This window comes from Pelodiscus sinensis, chromosome 6, assembly GCF_049634645.1.
Source record: "Pelodiscus sinensis isolate JC-2024 chromosome 6, ASM4963464v1, whole genome shotgun sequence".
NCBI lineage: Eukaryota > Metazoa > Chordata > Testudines > Trionychidae > Pelodiscus > Pelodiscus sinensis.
This window is the reverse complement of record NC_134716.1, coordinates 11,814,993-11,832,670: the sequence shown is the minus strand read 5'-3', so window position 1 is coordinate 11,832,670 and position 17,678 is coordinate 11,814,993. Positions and strand designations below refer to the sequence as shown.

The 17,678-nt window shown below is 45.0% G+C and overlaps 1 long non-coding RNA gene across 2 annotated transcripts in view; it reads left to right on the top strand.

Annotated features, from left to right (window-relative positions):
• The first annotated feature begins 699 nt into the window (after positions 1-699).
• Positions 700-17,678, top strand: part of LOC112545795 (uncharacterized) — a 133,883-nt gene continuing 116,904 nt past the window's right edge. For both annotated transcript variants that reach the window (XR_012905042.1, XR_012905043.1), the window contains exon 1: positions 700-1,177. This is a non-coding gene — a long non-coding RNA (uncharacterized LOC112545795). The remainder of the gene's footprint in view (positions 1,178-17,678) is intronic.

The following is a 17,678-nucleotide window of genomic DNA, read 5'->3' as shown; positions in this document are numbered from 1 at the left end:
CAACGTATTTAACATGCAAGAAATTAGGTTAGAAAATAGGACATCAGAGAACAATCGGTTACATGTAAACAAGCAGGAGAAAAGGTTGGCAGAAGTCAACTCCAGAGGATCTAGTACACATTTGCTTATATTGAAAGATTTCACCTTGATGTAGACAATAGTTAACTCCAGCTGCAGAGGGTATTATGGTTTTAGAAAGCGAACAGGAATCAGCGAGACAGGGAAACTCTAAATCTTATGATTGTCTGTGCAAAATGAGTTGCAGTGACAAAAGGTGTTGTTTCATTCCCTTCACCTGTCTCTAACTTTAGAGGCAGCTGGTCCACTGTGTAATTTACATCTGGCTGCCCATGGCTCCAATTGCATCTGGAGATCAATGGAGTGTAATACTGTGTAGGGTAAGTTGAGGCAGCCCACGGTATCTTGCTGAAAACTGACAAACTCAAATCTGAAAGTATTGGGACAAGCCTGGGAAGCATACAATTCAACAGTTACTGTGACCCTGGTTCCCCTGGCAACTACATTCAAAAGGGGCCTCTCTCTCTGATAAGGCCTGGCTGGTACCAGCCAGGCTGCGCAGTTTTCTCACTACCTCTTGTGATTTCAGATTAATAAGCTTGGATCCCAAAGATAGTGCCAAAGTAATACCACCCCCACAGGAAACGCATTACATTTCCGGCCGACAAAATGACCATCAACATGCCTTTGTTTATGTTGGTTCATTTAGCTTGTTAGGAATGTAGTCTCCTTACTAAAGGGGCCTCGGTTTTATTCTGAAAAGACCCTGTGTGCTACAATCCAGACTACAATTCCCATGAGCCTGGGAGAAAAACAGGAAGGAAGGACTCTAGTGTGGGAGATGACTCTCTCTCCATGTGCATGAATGAAAGAGGCCTAGCAGTCTGGGACTCTGCCTTGGAGTTTGGAACCAAAGGGGGAGCCAGGCTGCTGCCAAGGACATTGATCCAGGGGCTGTTGGATGCAGCTACAGACCGGGACTAGATGCCTATTGGAACTGGGAGGTAGCAGGCTGCTTCCGATAGGCACAGCATGAGGTAGTAAGTTTTTGGGCCTTGTTGGAAAAGTGCTGCCTGGGACAGAGCTGCTGTCTAGCCTGGACCAAATCTCCACTGCAGCTGCAACATCAGCGCGCCAGTGCAAGCAAGAGTCTGCGGCCGTGAGTCCAGGGGTGTGCACACTCTGGGGTGGGATCACTGTTAGTACAAATGTTAGCTATATAAACTTTAATTATTGTTATATGTTTTGTTAATGCTGTTCATTGCTAATTCTGTTAATCCCTGTTTATTTAAGTTAAGTAAAGATTGTTTATTTTAAAGTGTTCTATTCGATGTATATGATTTGTAGTTGTTCTGGAATTAGATCCAGGTTCATGTTGGAATGAGTATGTTCCTGGAGGCTCTCAAGGCACCAGTGTGTGTACAAGGCCAGCCAGGTGGAGGCACCGCCATTTTACATTCATTACAAGCAAGGGACTGCAGCAAGGGGGTGGATAGGGCTTTCCCCAACTAAACACCATCACTACTGGGGTGCTCAGGATCTCTTTTAGGTTAAAACACCAGGTGCCCAGGCACACCTGTGAGTGTGACCTGCTCCCCAGTAACCTGGGGAGGAAAAGGGGGTTACAGGAATAACTACTTGTATTAGTGATAACATGTTTAATTGGCAATGGGTGGAGATACTGTGTAACTTTGTAGCTCATTATCATATCACTTCCGCTGCTAGACCTATCCAATCACTTCTCCTCTGTCCATCTGCTACCTATATAATTTACTGTACGTTTTGGTTAAGTTAGTGCTCTCTGGGCTAACCCCCTGGTCCACACTCCACCAGCGCTGTGTGTTCAATAAATCCTCTGCTTGTTTTCACCTGCACGCAGTGTGTCCAAGAATGATTCCCAACACACTGCATGACCCAACAACGGGCAACAGACTAGTTTATAAAATAGTATAATCAAACTAGGATCATATATATAGTAGCCCAATGTCTGAGAGTCTGTAACGCTGAAATGCTGGCTGTTCCTTCTGAGTGGCGCTGTTGCTTGAAATGCTGGCTGTTCCCTCTGGGTGATGCTGTTGCTGAAATGCTGGCTGTTCCCTCTGGGCGGCCCATACTGCATGGGGAGTGCGGGGCCCAAATGGCTGCTTGCACCACTTGCTCCCCCGTGGTGGCCCGGCTGAGCGGTGCAGAAGTCAGCTGAGTGCCATGGCGGGAGGTGAAGGGGGGCGGGGCGCTGTCATGCAGCATGACTGCGGCTTCAGGCCCCGCCTCCTGGCCGTGAACGTCACTGCCCTGCCCCCCTTTGCCTCCCTCTGTGGTGCTCAGCTGACTTCTGCGCTGCTCAGCTGGGCTGCCGCAGGGGAGCAAGTGGAGCAAGCGGCCGTTTGGGCTTCGTGGTCCCCCGAGTGAGAGGCAGGAGGGGGAGGAAAAGAGTAAGAGAGAGGCAGGAGGCGGAGGAGAGCTGAGAGAGGGGGGGGGTAGGCAGTAGGAGGAGAAGAGAGAGAGAGAGATGAAGTGAGAGACTGGAGGCTCAGGAGAGAAGACTGACGTGGAGGAGAGACCTGAAAATCCCGTTTTATGACAGGCTAATTGGCTAGTTAGAAAGAATCACCAAGAAGATTCTATGCCACTACCTAGGACACTAAAATATCTTCAACATTAGATCCCAGCTTGAATCAAAACCTCAAATCTGAACATCCAAGAACTTGGGTGCCTGTCCCTCTCACTTTACTGGATTGGGACAATGCCCCAGATCAGAACTGTGTGAAATTTGCAGAAGTTCCAACCAGGATCTGGATATATGTTTTGCACATCAGGCCTGTCTATACCCAAAATAATCACAACCTTGAGGGCTCTTTGTTGTATCCCTCTTAGCTTTTGCAAGGTCCAAATCAAGGGACTACACTTCTTGGAATGATTCAGGGCCCAGTCTGTCACCAACTTCAGAATAGTAGCAGAAAGGCCATTCTGCCCACAACCCTTCTCCGTTGTCACACACTCACCTTCCACTATTTCCCTCTGAGCATTTGGGCTCATTCCCATTATCCTTGAGAAATGTTGCCACTGGTTGTGTGCCTGCTGGTTGTGTGCCTGCTCCCTCACAGCTCAAAATGCATTTTTCTGCTTTCTTTATTATAACAGGGTCACTCAGCCATGGACAACAAGATTTCAGGCACAAGGAATCTTCACGTATTATCATGACCCCAGAGCAGAATTACCATTTTACAAGGTTCTGGTAGTACTGATAAAGTGTATGAAAAATTAGTTAGCCTTCAGGAGTTTACCCTGCTCATCCTTCATAGTGCCCTACCTCTAACTGCATTCTTGGCAAGAAAAGCCATATTTTAGAACAAAGTATTAAAAAACAAACACCTTAGTTGCTTAAGGGGGGAACATTCAAAGGGCTTAGCTCCAGCAGATCTTTGCAGAGTCAAAAACAGTGTGCCTCTTTTGAAAATGCTACACAGAGAGCTCAGGAGTACATATAATATTTAAAAAAAAAAAGATGAAAGGCAAGACTGCCTTATGTGGAGGAACTGGATTTACTGAGGTGTAACACAAGTCAGCTCTTGTTAGCATAAAAGGAATATTCAGTGAAAATCACATTAACTTCCTGATTGCTAGCATGCTAGTGGATACAACTCCTCTGTTCCTGCCATAAGACAGGAGTATTTTAGCAAGAGAGACTAAACAGTGGGGATCTGATTTTGAACTGGCTGCATTAATGCATGTGTTGGCTGGAAGGAAGAGCTCCTCTTTGTGCTTGGCTAACAAACCAGTTTAAAAAATGCTACTCACCTGGGTTACAATCCTGCATCGTGTTCCATGTGAGCAGTCTGCCTTTGCCCATGTCGAGCTCAAATCAAGATTAAAATCAGGATGTATTATCTGCCTCTGGATGGGTATTCTTTTTTAAAGTCCATTTTGACAGATGCATTCCTGGAGTTGAAGCCCATAAAGCACAGGAGTCCAGTGCTGCAGGATCAGAGGTTTGGAACAGCTTCTTCAGCACTAGCAAATCTAATGTGCTAGAGCCAGCTAAGAAGGAACTCACACAAGTCCCTATGGTCACTAAGTTTGTATCTCCATAGGACTGTTCCAGTTCATCTCCAAAGCCTCTTGTGCTGATTGAACTTTTCCCACATTCAGCGGGGCCCACTCTAGGCAGGGGCAGAATTAGGGAGGACAACAGTTTAAGCTGCTCCTGGCCATACTCAGCCGCCACAAATATTCTCAAAGGCTACATGGAAGCTCAGAAATGGGAAACACTCCCTCCCCTACTGCCTTAGGATGGAACATGGACTGGGCATGGTGAGACCCAGCAAGCAAGATGCTGGGGCCAGTGACTGCAGCATGGGCTACTGCACAGCAATTGGTGGCTACCAACTTTATCTTGCTTTAGTTCTCAAGACTTCAGTCTTCACGGCTGAGCACATTAGGGAGATTCCCAAAGCTGCACCGTCCTTTGTGGGTGATGAATCTGAGGAACTGTCCTTTTATAGACAGGTACAAACAACTTACATCATTTCTTTACGCACCAGGTTACCACCCTCTGTTGCCTAGTTACCACCCCTCACCTTATGGAAGGGGGACTTACTTACTATCCTTCATGCTGTCAATTCCGACCCGGTCCTGAACCTAGGTTGGTATGTGCATTAGTTTTTAGGGAGTTTTTGTACCAAGACATTTCTTATTAAGATGTTCCATTACTCCACTTTGGCTTACAGTCTGTACCCAGTGCCTCCCTGTGTCCTTCCATGCTCGACCTAACTTACACAATCACACAGTTATCAATAGGGCCTCTTTCTTGGCTCCTGTTACTGAACCAAAGTCTTGCTCACTAGATTGTAGGCCTGTTGCTGTTTTCATGTTATAGGCCTCTATTTAGGCCTGCTGACTCCATGTTACTGACCTCAACTTACTACAAACAAAGGATAGGAATAAATGGTAAATTTTCAGAATGGAGAGGGGTAACTAATGGTGTCCCCAAGGGTCAGTCCTGGGACCAATCCTATTCAACTTATTCATAAATGATCTGGAGAAAGGGATAAGCAGTGAGGTGATAAAGTTTGCGGATGATACCAAAGGCTATGTCTACACTGGCATGATTTTCCGGAAATGCTTTTAACGGAAAAGTTTTCCATTAAAAGCATTTTCGGAAAAGAGCATCTAGATTGGCCAATGCCAATCTAGACGCGCTTTTGCGCAAAAAAGTCCCGATCGCCATTTTAGCCATCGGGGCTTTTTTGCGCAAAACACTACTGTGCTGTCTACACTGGCCCTCTTGCGCAAATGATTTGCGCGAGAGGGCTTTTGCCCGAACGGGAGCAGCACAGTACTTCCGCAAGAACACTGACTATCTTACATGAGATCGACAGTGTTCTTGCAGAAATTCAAGCGGCCAGTCTAGAGAGCTGGCAAGTTTTTCTGCAAAAGCAAATGATTTTGCGGAAAAACTTGCCAGTCTAGACACAGCCAAACTGTTTAGGATAGTCAAGACAGAAGCAGACTGTGAGGGACTCCGAAAGAATCTCACCAAACTGAGTGATTGCACAACAAAATGGCAAATGAAATTTAATGTGGATAAGTGTAAAGTAATGCACATCGAGAAAAATAACCCCAACTATACGTACAGTATGATGGGGGCTAATTTGGCTACGACAAATCAGGAAAGAGATCTTGGAGTTATCGTGGATAGTTCTCTGAAAACTTCCACACAGTATGCAGCAGTGGTCAAAAAGGCAAATAGGATGCTAGGAATTATTTAGAAAGGGATAGAAAATAAGACACAGAATATCTTACTGCCCCTGTATAAAACTATGGTACGCCCACATCTTGAATACTGTGTACAGGTGTGGTCTCCTCACCTCAAAAAAGATATTTTGGCCTTGGAAAGGGTTCAGAAAAGGGCAACTAAAATTATTAGGGGTTTGGAACAGGTCCCAAATGAAGAGAGGTTAAAGCGACTGGGACTTTTCAGTTTGGAAAAGAGGAGACTGAGGGGGGATATGATAGAGGTATATAAAATCATGAGTGGTGTGGAGAGGGCAGATAAAGAAAAGTTATTTATTAGTTCCCATAATAGAAGAACTAGAGTACCCAAATGAAATTAATGGGTAGCAGATTTAAAACTAATACAAGGAAGTTCTTCTTCACACAGCATGTAGTCAACCTGTGGAACTCCTTGCCAGAGGAGGCTGTGAAGGCTAGGACTATAATAGAGTTTAAAGAGAAGCTAGATAACTTCATGGAGGTTAGATCCATAAAAGACTATTAGCCAGGGGATAGAAATGGTGTCCCTGGCCTCTGTTTGTCAGAGGCTGGAGAAGGATGGCAGGAGACAAATCACTTGATCATTGTCTTCGGTCCACCCTTTCTGGGACACCTGGTGCTGGCCACTGTTGGCAGACAGGCTGCTGGGCTAGATGGACCTTTGGTCTGACCCAGTACGGCCGTTCTTATGTTAAGTAGCTATGGAATCTAAATAGCTTGGGAAGGAGGGAGAAAAGCAGATCCATCATATTACAGATGGGAAAGAGAGTCAGCAGAGTCTCCGCACAACAGCACCTTTACCTTTGTATGGCTTTAGGCGTCAAAGGAGTGTGCTTTAAAAGGAGAATTGGAAAGGGGAGAAAGATATAACTCTGTGGATGGCCATAGGGAATTCCTTCCAAGAGTGAGGGGCAGCATGGGAACTTTTACTTTGCTACCATATCCCAGACATTATGATTCAATTAATCAAAACCAGACAGCAAATTATATCAGTTTTCAGACTGGGTGAAATCCAAGGCCAAATCACATTGATCTCCTACCTAGCCAGTCACCAGCTATCCAAAGTCACATGGATTTAGTCTTTAAGCTGTCATAAATCCTTAAATACAGAGTGCAGCTGCTTTTTGAAAATAGATGAAAACCAATAAATCCTCTTCAGAATTATGTCCAATAAGCTACTGCATCACCGTTAGGCAGTCCAGAGCTTTCCCACATGTTCACAATGTTGTAATAAAATGTTTGTGCTCCCTCACTTCCCCATTCAAGGACTTAAACAAAATGGCGGTCCTCTTCCCCAGCTTCAGCCCTACTGAAAGTCTTGGAGATAGCAACTGTGTCGAGGAAAGGAAAATGCATGAGATGAAATCGAGAAGTGTTTTCATGTTGAAGATAGAGGGACTCCAGAATTCACAAGAGTCACTGTAAAAATCACAAGAGCTGGTAATGCTGAGGAAGTTTATTCTAAAGACATACCAACTCTATTCTGAGTGTTACCTCTTTTGGGGCAGGCCTTTAACATATCAGGGCCAGAGGAGGATGGGAATTCTTTCTGCTGCAAAGGGAAGCTCAGCTGTCAAACATTTTTGAAAGGCTGCCACAACCTGTCATCCGCTTGGTGAGCACTTAAGGTCTGGGTTCATTTGTTAGAGTTCTCATTTAAGCCAAGGTGCAAAGCATTCATGGTGATGTTGCCTCTCTTTCATACATCTGAAAGGTCTCTCTCTCTCTCTCTCTCTCTCTCTCTCTTTCTCACACACACTTTAATCTCACATCTAAAATTACTAGACTATTACAAAATACTCAGTTCAGAAACCTTCTTTGTCTGAACACCCTGGGCTAGATTGATGAAGACCTTACTTCTCCTTTTTTAAAAAGCTGTTTGGCTGAACAACCCCACCTCTGTTCCCTTATTTAATTCCCAAGGTCTGCTGCTAACATAGGGGTAGGCAATAAAACTGAGGTGGTTCGCCTGGGCTAGCCACCGCTACTATATTTACCTGTGTGTCCCCAGGTATGGGCAATTACAGCGCCCATTGGCTGTGGATCATTCCTGGCCAATGAGACCTGTAGGAAGTGGTGCAGACTGGGACACTGCTTCCCTCAGCTTCTATTGGCTGGGCATGGTGATCCACAGCCAACGGGAGCTTCAAGAGCCCATACCTGCGGAGGCTCAGGTAAAAAGAGCGGCAATGCCCAGCCAGGAGCTAACCCTGGTGATTATTTGCCCACTCCACATTCACACAATGCTCCCTCAGCATGGGTAAACATGGGGATGGAGAGGTGAAGAAGAGGTGAGGAAGTGGCAGGGCATTTGCCTATACCCTTATAGGTTAACCAGAGCAGCTAGCTGACTGCACAGCAGTGTATAAGCTGCTCAATGAAAATGGTTGAACTATTGTCCTCCTCTTGAATCAAAGTGGGGGAAGAAGGGTGACAAGTCACCATTATTCCCAAGGCTCTTGCTACGCCAGCACAATTGTACAATGTTCTTTGTTCAGGCAGGGCTATAAACATTTAAAGAAACACAACCCAACACTACTTCCCTTGATGAAGGAAAGCAATGGTTAGAACATGGGTCATGAGTCAGAGGACCTGATTTGATTCTTCAGTTTGCAGACGATCCACTGTTTGATTTTGGACACAAGATTTACAGCTTGTCTACATACAGCAAATTGCTGTGTGGGTGTGACTCTACAGTACACAGGCCTACTCCACCGCATCCTGTGTGAACCCCAGGACAGTGCCGCAACCTGCACTCCTAGATTTTCAATGTGCTGCAACAGTACATTATAGCAGAGCAAGCATGTGTGCCATAGGTTCATGCCCTCATTTACAGCACAGTAACCAGACATGTACACAGCCTTTGCCTCAGTTTCCCCATCTGTAAAATGGGAATAATAAAAATAACCAACTTTGTGAAATGCTAGTAAAACCCTAACTAAAGCCACCATTTAAAACAAAATCATTTAGTTTTCCTCCTATTTGTTGTTCCATTTCACAGCTGATGATATTTTCTTATATTATGCATTACTCATATAGGATTTCCTCAAAACTAAAATTAAAAGTTTTCCTTTTCACTACATTTTTAATGCTTTGGTTGAGTTGTAGGGTACTTATGTATTAAGTGTATTGGAGTATGACCTAAATTATATTTGCGAGCCTAATTGGAAAAACATTACACTGAGCACCCAATAATAATAATAATAATGTCACATTTGTGCTGTGATGGTTTCAGCAGTTTTAAAGAAACTAAAATCGGTAGCAATTACCATTACCACTACAATATTTTTAAATGAAGCATTTCAATTATTAAGTCTCAAATTCCATTTCCTATACCCACTAAAAGCGGCATCATATAAAAAATAAATTTACTCATAATAAGGTAACATGTAAAAGTAATTTCATGATGCTTAAGTTTTTATTAATACAATAACTCTTTTCAAGGTCATTAAAACAGATATTTTCTCTATGCAATTAAGGAACAGCTTCTCATTTATGTAACATGTTCCTATAATTTCTTGCTTAGCTCAACTAGGAGAAAGTGCCACTTCAATAAACTCTAAGCTGACTGATTTGCATGCAGTCTACAGAGAGAATCTCAAAGTTCTGCCTTCGTCACCATATCCAGATGGACAAAACTAAACACTGTGATACAATGCCATGTCTTGAGAATGGACTGAATCTAATTGCTGCTGGCCAATACAGTAAGGGTATGTCTATACTAGGCCCCTAGTTCGAACTAGGGAGGCTTATGAGGGTGACCAAAATTGCAAATGAAGCGTGGGATTTAAATATCCCGCACTTCATTAGCATGTTCCCAGGCGGTCGCCATTTTGGAAATTCTATGAGGACTCTACTCCTCATTCCACAAGGAGTAACAGCTAATTTGAGTTAGGGGTTTACTTCGAACTCCCGTTTCACTGCCGCATGTAGACGCGGGCAGTTACTCCGGGCTAGTCAATTTCCAAAATGGCGACCGCCTGGGAACATGCTAATGAAGCACGGGATATTTAAATCCCATACTTCATTTGCAATTTCGGTCACCCTCATTAGCCTCCCTAGTTTGAACTAGGGGGCTAGTGTAGACATACCCTCAGTTCAACACAACTAATAGAATAGCAGGGTCTGCCTGTTAGAGGCAGGCCAATAATTGAAGGAACTAATACTTGGGGGATGTAATAGCTTTGGTAGGTCCTAGTCTAAGGCCAGAAGGGACAACTGTTATCTTCTATTTGGACCTCCTAAGTTTTTAAAATTATTGGCTGAAAGTTATCTGCACTTGCCAGGGAAAACAACAACCCAGTAGATTCTTTATCTTCTTCCAGCAATACTATTTGCATTGGAAAGAATTATTACCACCACGTCATGCAACCACATAATTTTTTCCCAAATGCAGAACAGAAATATGTATTGAACACTTCTGACTTTTCTATACTATTAAGACGTCTACCATATCCTCCTAGTAATGAACCATTATCATCAGGGCCTCATTGTGTTAGGGGCTGTACAAACCTACCTGTTCCAAAGAGCTTACAATTCAAATAGACAACACTGCAGAGTGAGACAAAGGAAAGCTTAACCCCATTTTACAGATAGACAATTGAGGGATATATCTTATAAAACTGATGCCCAGTGACAGAGAATGTGGGAACTGAACTGAGTACATTTCCTTAAAACCATCACTCTCCTCATTTAGGGTTCATCTCCACAGCAACATTATTTTGAAATAACTTAGGGTATGTCTACACTACAGCACTAATTCGAACTAACTTAATTCGAACTAGTGCATCTAGACCTAAAAACTAGTTCGAATTAGCATTTTGCTAATTCGAACTAGCATGTCCACATTGAGTGGACCCTGAACCGAGGTTAAGGATGGCCGGAAGCAGTGCCGGCAGGGCATCAGATTAGGACTTAGAGCGTGGAACTGCTGTCTCAGGCTAGCCGAGGGCTGTGCTTAAAGGGACCCGACACCCACCCTGAACAGACAGTTCTCAGGGGTTCCCCGCTTGCAAAGCAGTCCTGGCTTGGAGTGCCCTGAGTGCCCACACTCGGCACATCACAGCACTCGGCCATCAGCCCGGCTGCACTTGCCACAGGCTGCCATCCGGGGGGGGGGGGTCAATCGGGGGGCTGCAGGAGAGCTTCCACCCTGAGGAGCCCGCAGAGCCACCCCAGTCCTCCCCATTGGGGGCTCGTACCCCATTCCTCCCTCACCTCCTTTCACTTACCCCTTCTTAGCCCCCCCTTCCTGATGTACAAAATAAAGGACATGTGTGTTCAAAAATAGAAACTCTCTTTATTGAACAAAACTCGGGGAGACTGGGAAAAGGAGGTAGGAGAGGGGAAGAGAGAGGGTGGGAGAGGGGAGGGCAACTAAAATGATCGGGTTTGGAACAGGTCCCATATGAAGAGAGGCTAAAGAGACTGGGACTTTTCAGCTTAGAAAAGAGGAGACTGAGGGGGGATATGATAGAGGTCTATAAAAGCACGAGTGGTGTGGAGAGGGTGCATAAAGAAAAGTTCTTCATTAGTTCCCATAATAGAAGGACTAGAGGACACCAAATGAAATGAATGGGTAGCAGGCTTCAAACTAATAACAGAAAGTTGTTCTTCACAAAGCAAAGAGTCAACCTGTGGAACTCCTTGCTGCAGGAGGCTGTGAAGGCTAGAACTAGAACAGAGTTTAAAGAGAAGTTAGATACAGTCATGGAGGTTGGGTCCATGGAGTGGTATTAGCCAGGGGGTAGAAATGGTGTCCCTGGCTTCTGTGGAAGGCTGGAGATGGATGGCACGAGACAAATGGCTTGGTCATTGTCTTCGGTCCATCCCCTCCAGGGTCCTTAGTGTTGGCCTCTGTTGGCAGACAGGCTACTGGGCTAGATGGACCTTTGGTCTGACCCAGGACGGCCATTCTAAGCTCAGGGCTCAGGGTCGGGGGGCTCACTGGACCACCCTGATTTTCTTGCAAACCTGTTCCTGGGTGGCCAGGCTGGCAGCTATCCTTCCCTAGATGGCCACTTTCCTGTGCCTAGTGCGGAGGTCGTGGATGAGGTCCACGATCTCCGCACTAGACCAGGTGGGTGCCCGCCTCTTGCGGACCTGGGCAGGCTCCCGGGAGCTGCCAGCCTGGTCCCAGGAAGAGGTGGAGGGCTGGGTGGCAGCGGGTGGCTGGTTCGTGCCGTGCCAGGTGCAGGGTCTGCTGGCTGGGTGCTGGCAGGCTTGCACCTAGTACGGGCACCGTACCCAGACCGTGTCCCTTTAAGGGCTCCGGGGCCGGGAGGGGGGAGACGAGTTTCCATGGTGGTGCCCAGAGTGGCCACCAGGGAAAGCTGGGGAGGGCTAGCCTCCCACTAGTTCGAATTAAGTGGCTACACAGCCCTTAATTCGAACTACTTAATTCGAACTAGGCATTAGTCCTCGTAGAATGAAGTTTACCTAGTTGGAATTAAGCACTCCGCTAGTTCGAATTAAGTTTGAACTAGCGGTTTGCCTGTGTAGCGCCTATGAAAGTTAACGTTAGTTCGAATTAACTTTGTAGTGTAGACATACCCTTAGTCCTCATCTACACAGCAGGCAGTTATTTTGAAATTACGTTGAAATACTGTCAGGCTGGAGGACTGCTTACTCTGATTCCTGTAACCATCACTGTACAAGGAGCAAGGGAAGTCAAAGGAAGAGATCTCTATTTTGAAATAAGCTCTGTGTAGACGCTCACAATTTCAAAATAAGCTATTTTGAAATAAGTTGCGCAATTGACATAGCTCGATTTGCATAGCTTATTTCAAGTTAAGCCCTGCTGTGTAGATGCACCCATCGAGGCAAAGCTAATGGATTTAGTAGCAAAGGCTTTTTCATAGTTGGTTAAAGGTTGGGAGAGAAGGCTGGCTGAAAGTTTTTTCTCTACCAGCCCTGATCAGTCATTATTACATACACAACGAATGACAGGAAGAGGAGGTGAAGATGACAAATTTCAAGCAATGACACTTCAACTGAATCTAGTTCAGTCAGTGTGTGCATGGTGGTAGCAAGTAAGTGGCTTGAATTTACCAATTCAGAAGAAGAGATCAATTCAAAAGAGGTGGGCCTGCCAGACACAGTAAATCTAACTGAGGAACACAGCTAACTCTGGAGTCAAGAGGGTTTGGTCCTTAAGTCAACATTATGGGGCAAAAATACAAGCTCTTCCAACCCAAGCACACATAGAAAGGCAATAGTTATCTGAAAACTACATGAGATTTGATAATTGCAGTTCATTGCGCATTTATGTAAGCAGACATTACAGATATGCAGGGAAGGGGACAGTCTGAAATTATCATGTAGGAAGGTAATTACTGACCTAGAATCTTTCCTCTCTTATCTGTCCCCTACCTCAGCCAAATTCTGGGGCTCCCAAAGCATGATGACTTTGGTACAAACACACAGTGACAGGGCTGGCATTGGAAGCAGTAATTGTGCTCTAGCAACATCAACTCCCTGGAAGCAATCCACATGGGAAGGGAGTGAATAGCACTAAATATGGAGGGTTTTTCCCAGACCCCTCCTTCCTAAGACCACTAATGGGAAAGTCAAAGGGACACAAGGAGGTGGCTGCAGAATTTTTTTTTACTCCCTCCCCACCTTATATATGAATGAATCTCTTTAATTATTCAATGGCTTTGCTGCAGTCTTACCAATTCCTTTGCTTAACCCAAATTTATTGCTGCCAATGTGAAATGTTTCCATAGAAACACAGTTAATCAACAGTAGCCTTCTGTGCATTACAAAAAACCAATCACTTCTGCAAAGAAATAACTGTCAAATGAACCAACTGCCAATCTCTCCTCTACGTACAATAATGCCCAATACGGATTGGTGAGCAGTTTGCAAAGATAGGGAAATTGCATGAGCTGCACAAACGGTTTGTCCTACTCTGTCCACCAAATGTTTTAAAGCAACCAGCCATTCTCAAAATGGACAGGATTGCTGCCAAAACATTCAATCCTAAATCACTGTTAGAGAAAACCCTGCTGTGCTGGCCCGGCAGTGTTGTGCCCATAAATGCCCATTTTTTAATTGATAAAGGAGCCAATTGAGAGTGCCTTTCATTCAGCATCCCTTCCTGGTGGTACCATGATATGAGCAAACATGATTGTAAGTCATTAAACATCAATATAAGCATCTTGGAGGAGCAAACCGAATCCCATCTAATCTGCAGGAAATATCTAGCATCATGTGCAGCTCACCATGAAGTTGCTTTGATGAGAAGGCTGGAAGCAAAGTGAGAAAGATGAAAGCAGTGGGCTGTAATCTTGGATTCCAAGGCAGACGCCTCTTGGATCTGTGAAATTGGTAGCAAACTGTATCAATTGTCAGCCAGAAACAGACACCTGACCACACCATGCATGCACCATGCATACACCATGATCAAGTGGGATCGAGGGTTACCTCACTATACATTCAGCATCAGGATCATTTGCCAGATTCTAATAATATACATTAGTACCTAAAGCAGGGGTGGGAAATAATTTTTTCGGTGGGGTGACTCCAAGAATTTTGGTAAGCAGTCACAGGATTCACTTTTTTATTCTATTAATAAATAGAGTTTGGGACAGAGTTTGGGGACAGGAGTTTGAGGTGTGGGAAGGGGGCAGGGTCTAGGAGGGAGGCTGAGTCAAGGAGGGAGTTCTTATGTGGGGCAGAGGGCTGGGGAGTGAAGGGTTTAGTACAGGTGGCTCCTGGCTGGCAGGACAGTGGGAAACTCAGTCTGCCTGAATGACACTCAGTAGCCCCACACCACTAAAAGCAGCTGGATGCTGCCGCAAGTATGTCTCTACACACTTCTTGCAGGGAGGGAATAACCAGTCTCTTTGGGCACCTAGGAGGGAAAGTGGCTGTACGTCTCTGCAGACTGCCTGCAACTGAAAGCACCACCCCCACAGCTCCCATTAGCTAGTATTGTGAGTCATGTGATAACACTGCCTGAATTAGCAATGATGTAATAGTGCATGGAGTGTGCAGAGTAGCAATCTCACACCAGAGTTTTCGGCATCTTCAAAGAGTTAAATCCTGGCTCCACTCATACTCAATGGTATATCGCATATTGATATCACCAGGATTTCATGCAAAATATCCAGTTCACACCAGCACATAGGCTAAAAACCACTAAACAAAGGGGGTATGTCTACACTGCCACCCTAGTTCGAACTAGGGTGGCTAATGTAGGCATTCGAAGTTGCAAATGAAGCCCGGGATTTAAATATTCCGGGCTTCATTTGCATCTTGCCGGGTGCCACCATTTTAAAATCCCCGTTAGTGCGGACTCTGTGCCGCAGCTACACGCAGCACAGAGTAGATAGTTCCAATTAGGCTCTCTAATTTGAACTACTGGTACACCTCGTTCCACAAGGAGTAACGGTAGTTCGAATTAGAGCCTAATTCGAACTACCTACTCCGTGTCGCGTGTAGACATACCTAGGGAGAGTCTGTGGGAAACAGACACACTGAGTCCCATTGTCTCTAAGCCATATGATTTAATGAAAGTATTTCATGTTTTCTTAAACATTCTTGTCCTCCATAAAATCATAGAGCTGGAAGAGACCTCAGGAGGTCATCAAGTCCAGCCCCCTGCCCAAGGCAGGACCAATCCCAACTAAATCAACCCAGTCAAGGCTTTCTGAAGCCGAGACTTAAAAACCTGTAGGGATGGAGATTCCACCACCTCCCTAGGTAACCCATTCCAGTGCTTCACCACCCTCCTAGTGAAATAGTTTTTCCTAATATCCATCCTAGACCTCCCCCACTGTAACTTGAGACCATTATTCCTTGTTCTGCCATCCATCACTACTGTGAACAGTCTTTCTCCATCCTCTTTGGAACCTCCCTTCAGGAAGTTGAAGGCTGCTATCGAATCCCCCCTCACTCTTCTCTTCTGCAGACTACACAAACCCAAATCCCTCAGCCTCTCCTCACGGGTCATGTTCACCAGCGCCCTGATCATTTTGGTTGCCCTCCGCTGGACCCTCTCCAATGCATCCACATCCTTTCTATAGTGGGGGGGGGGGGAGGGGGGAACAGAATTGGACACAATACTCCAGGTGTGGCCTCACCAGAGCTGAATAAAGGGGAATAATCACTTCTCTCAATCTGCTGGCAATGCTCCTCCTAATGCACCCTAATATGCCATTCGCCCTCTTGGCTATTGCTATTTAGCCATTCAGTCCCCAGCCTGTAACAATGCTTGGGATTTTTCCATCCCAAGTGCAGGACTCTACACTTGTCTTTGTTGAACCTCATCAGATGTTGAACAAAACCGGTCCTAGAACAGATCTTTGGGCACTCCGCTAGAAACCAACCGCCAACCTGACATCAAGCCATGGATCACTACCCAATGCGCCTGACAGTCTAGCCAGCTTTCTATCCATTTTACAGTCCATTTATCCAATACATATTCCCTTAACTTGCTGGCAAGATTATTGTGGGAGACCGTATCAAAAGCTTTGCTAATGTCAAGGTATATCACATCACCATAAAGAATTGTGAGTGTATCTCTCCCCCATCCCACTCCCATTCCCAACTCCCTCTCCAAACTCCCTGTTAGTGGCCCCTGTTCACAAGCTCTCTGGTTGCTAACTCACTCCTTTATAAAGCCCTGGACTGCCTGATAGCCCCAACTCCTGATTAAGCCTCAACCAATGGGCAGAGGCTTCTAGATTTCAAACCCTGATTAGAAGCTCACAGCTTCCACCTGCCAGCCACAGCACACACTCCATGCGGGGGGAGGAGGTGGAAGGGGAAAAAAATGGCCAAACACAAGCTCAGTACACAGCAAGAAAATCCCAAATATAAACACACACTACAGACAACCACTTCCCTCAAGGTTCAAGGTTTCAAAACCAAACTTTTTAATTTTTGCTTTCTGAATAACTGAAATAAATGGATTATTTTCTCCTTTCCACACACCTTTAGCCACTATTGTACATTTTTCCTTTTGTTTCTCTGTAATTTTTCCGCCTCTGGAAAAATCTTTGCAAAGTTAGAGAGCAGGGAACCCTAAACAATTTTTTCATTTGGTACCATTCAGAGAAAAAATGGAACAATTTTGCTCTTAGGTAGTTTCATTTTCTGATTCTTCTGCTGTTATGTTTGTGTTTCAAAAAACACTGGTGGAAAAAACATTAGTCTACGTTAGAATTACCTTTTAAATGAACAAATATTTGCTGAACTCAAATTTTATTTATATTAGTTTTGTTTTATAGAATTTAAATTTAGAGTCAATTTTAAGGTGACTTTTGCTAAAGAATTCCAATAATCCAATGCATTAAACTAGGGGGAGAGAGAGATATATTGGAGGACAGGGTCCAGAGTGACCTACACAAATTGGAAGATTGGGCCAAAAGAAATATGATGAGGTTCAGCAAGGAGAAGTGCAGACTCCTGCACTTGGGACAGAAGAATCTCAAGAACTCTTACAAGCTGGGGACCAATTAGCTAAGCAGCAGTTCAGCAGAAAAAGACCTGGGGATTACAGTGGGGATTACAGTGACAGCAAGGCTGGATATGAGTCAACAGTGTGCCCTTGTAGCCAAGAAGGCTAACGGCATATTAGGTTGCACCAGGAGGAGCATTGCCAGCAGATCCAGAGAAGTGATTATTCCCCTTTATTTGGTACTTGTCATGCCAAATCCGGATTAGTGCATACAATTCTGTGAGCCCCATTACCAAAAGGATGTGTACATACTGGAGAAAGTCCTGCAGAGGGCAACCAAAATGATTAGGGGGCTGGAGCACTTGACTTATGAGGAGAGGCTGAGGGATTTGGGCTTATTTAGTCTGCAGAAGAGAAGAGTGAGGGGGGATTTGACAGCAGCCTTCAACTTCCTGAAGGGAGGTTCCAAAGAGGATGGAGA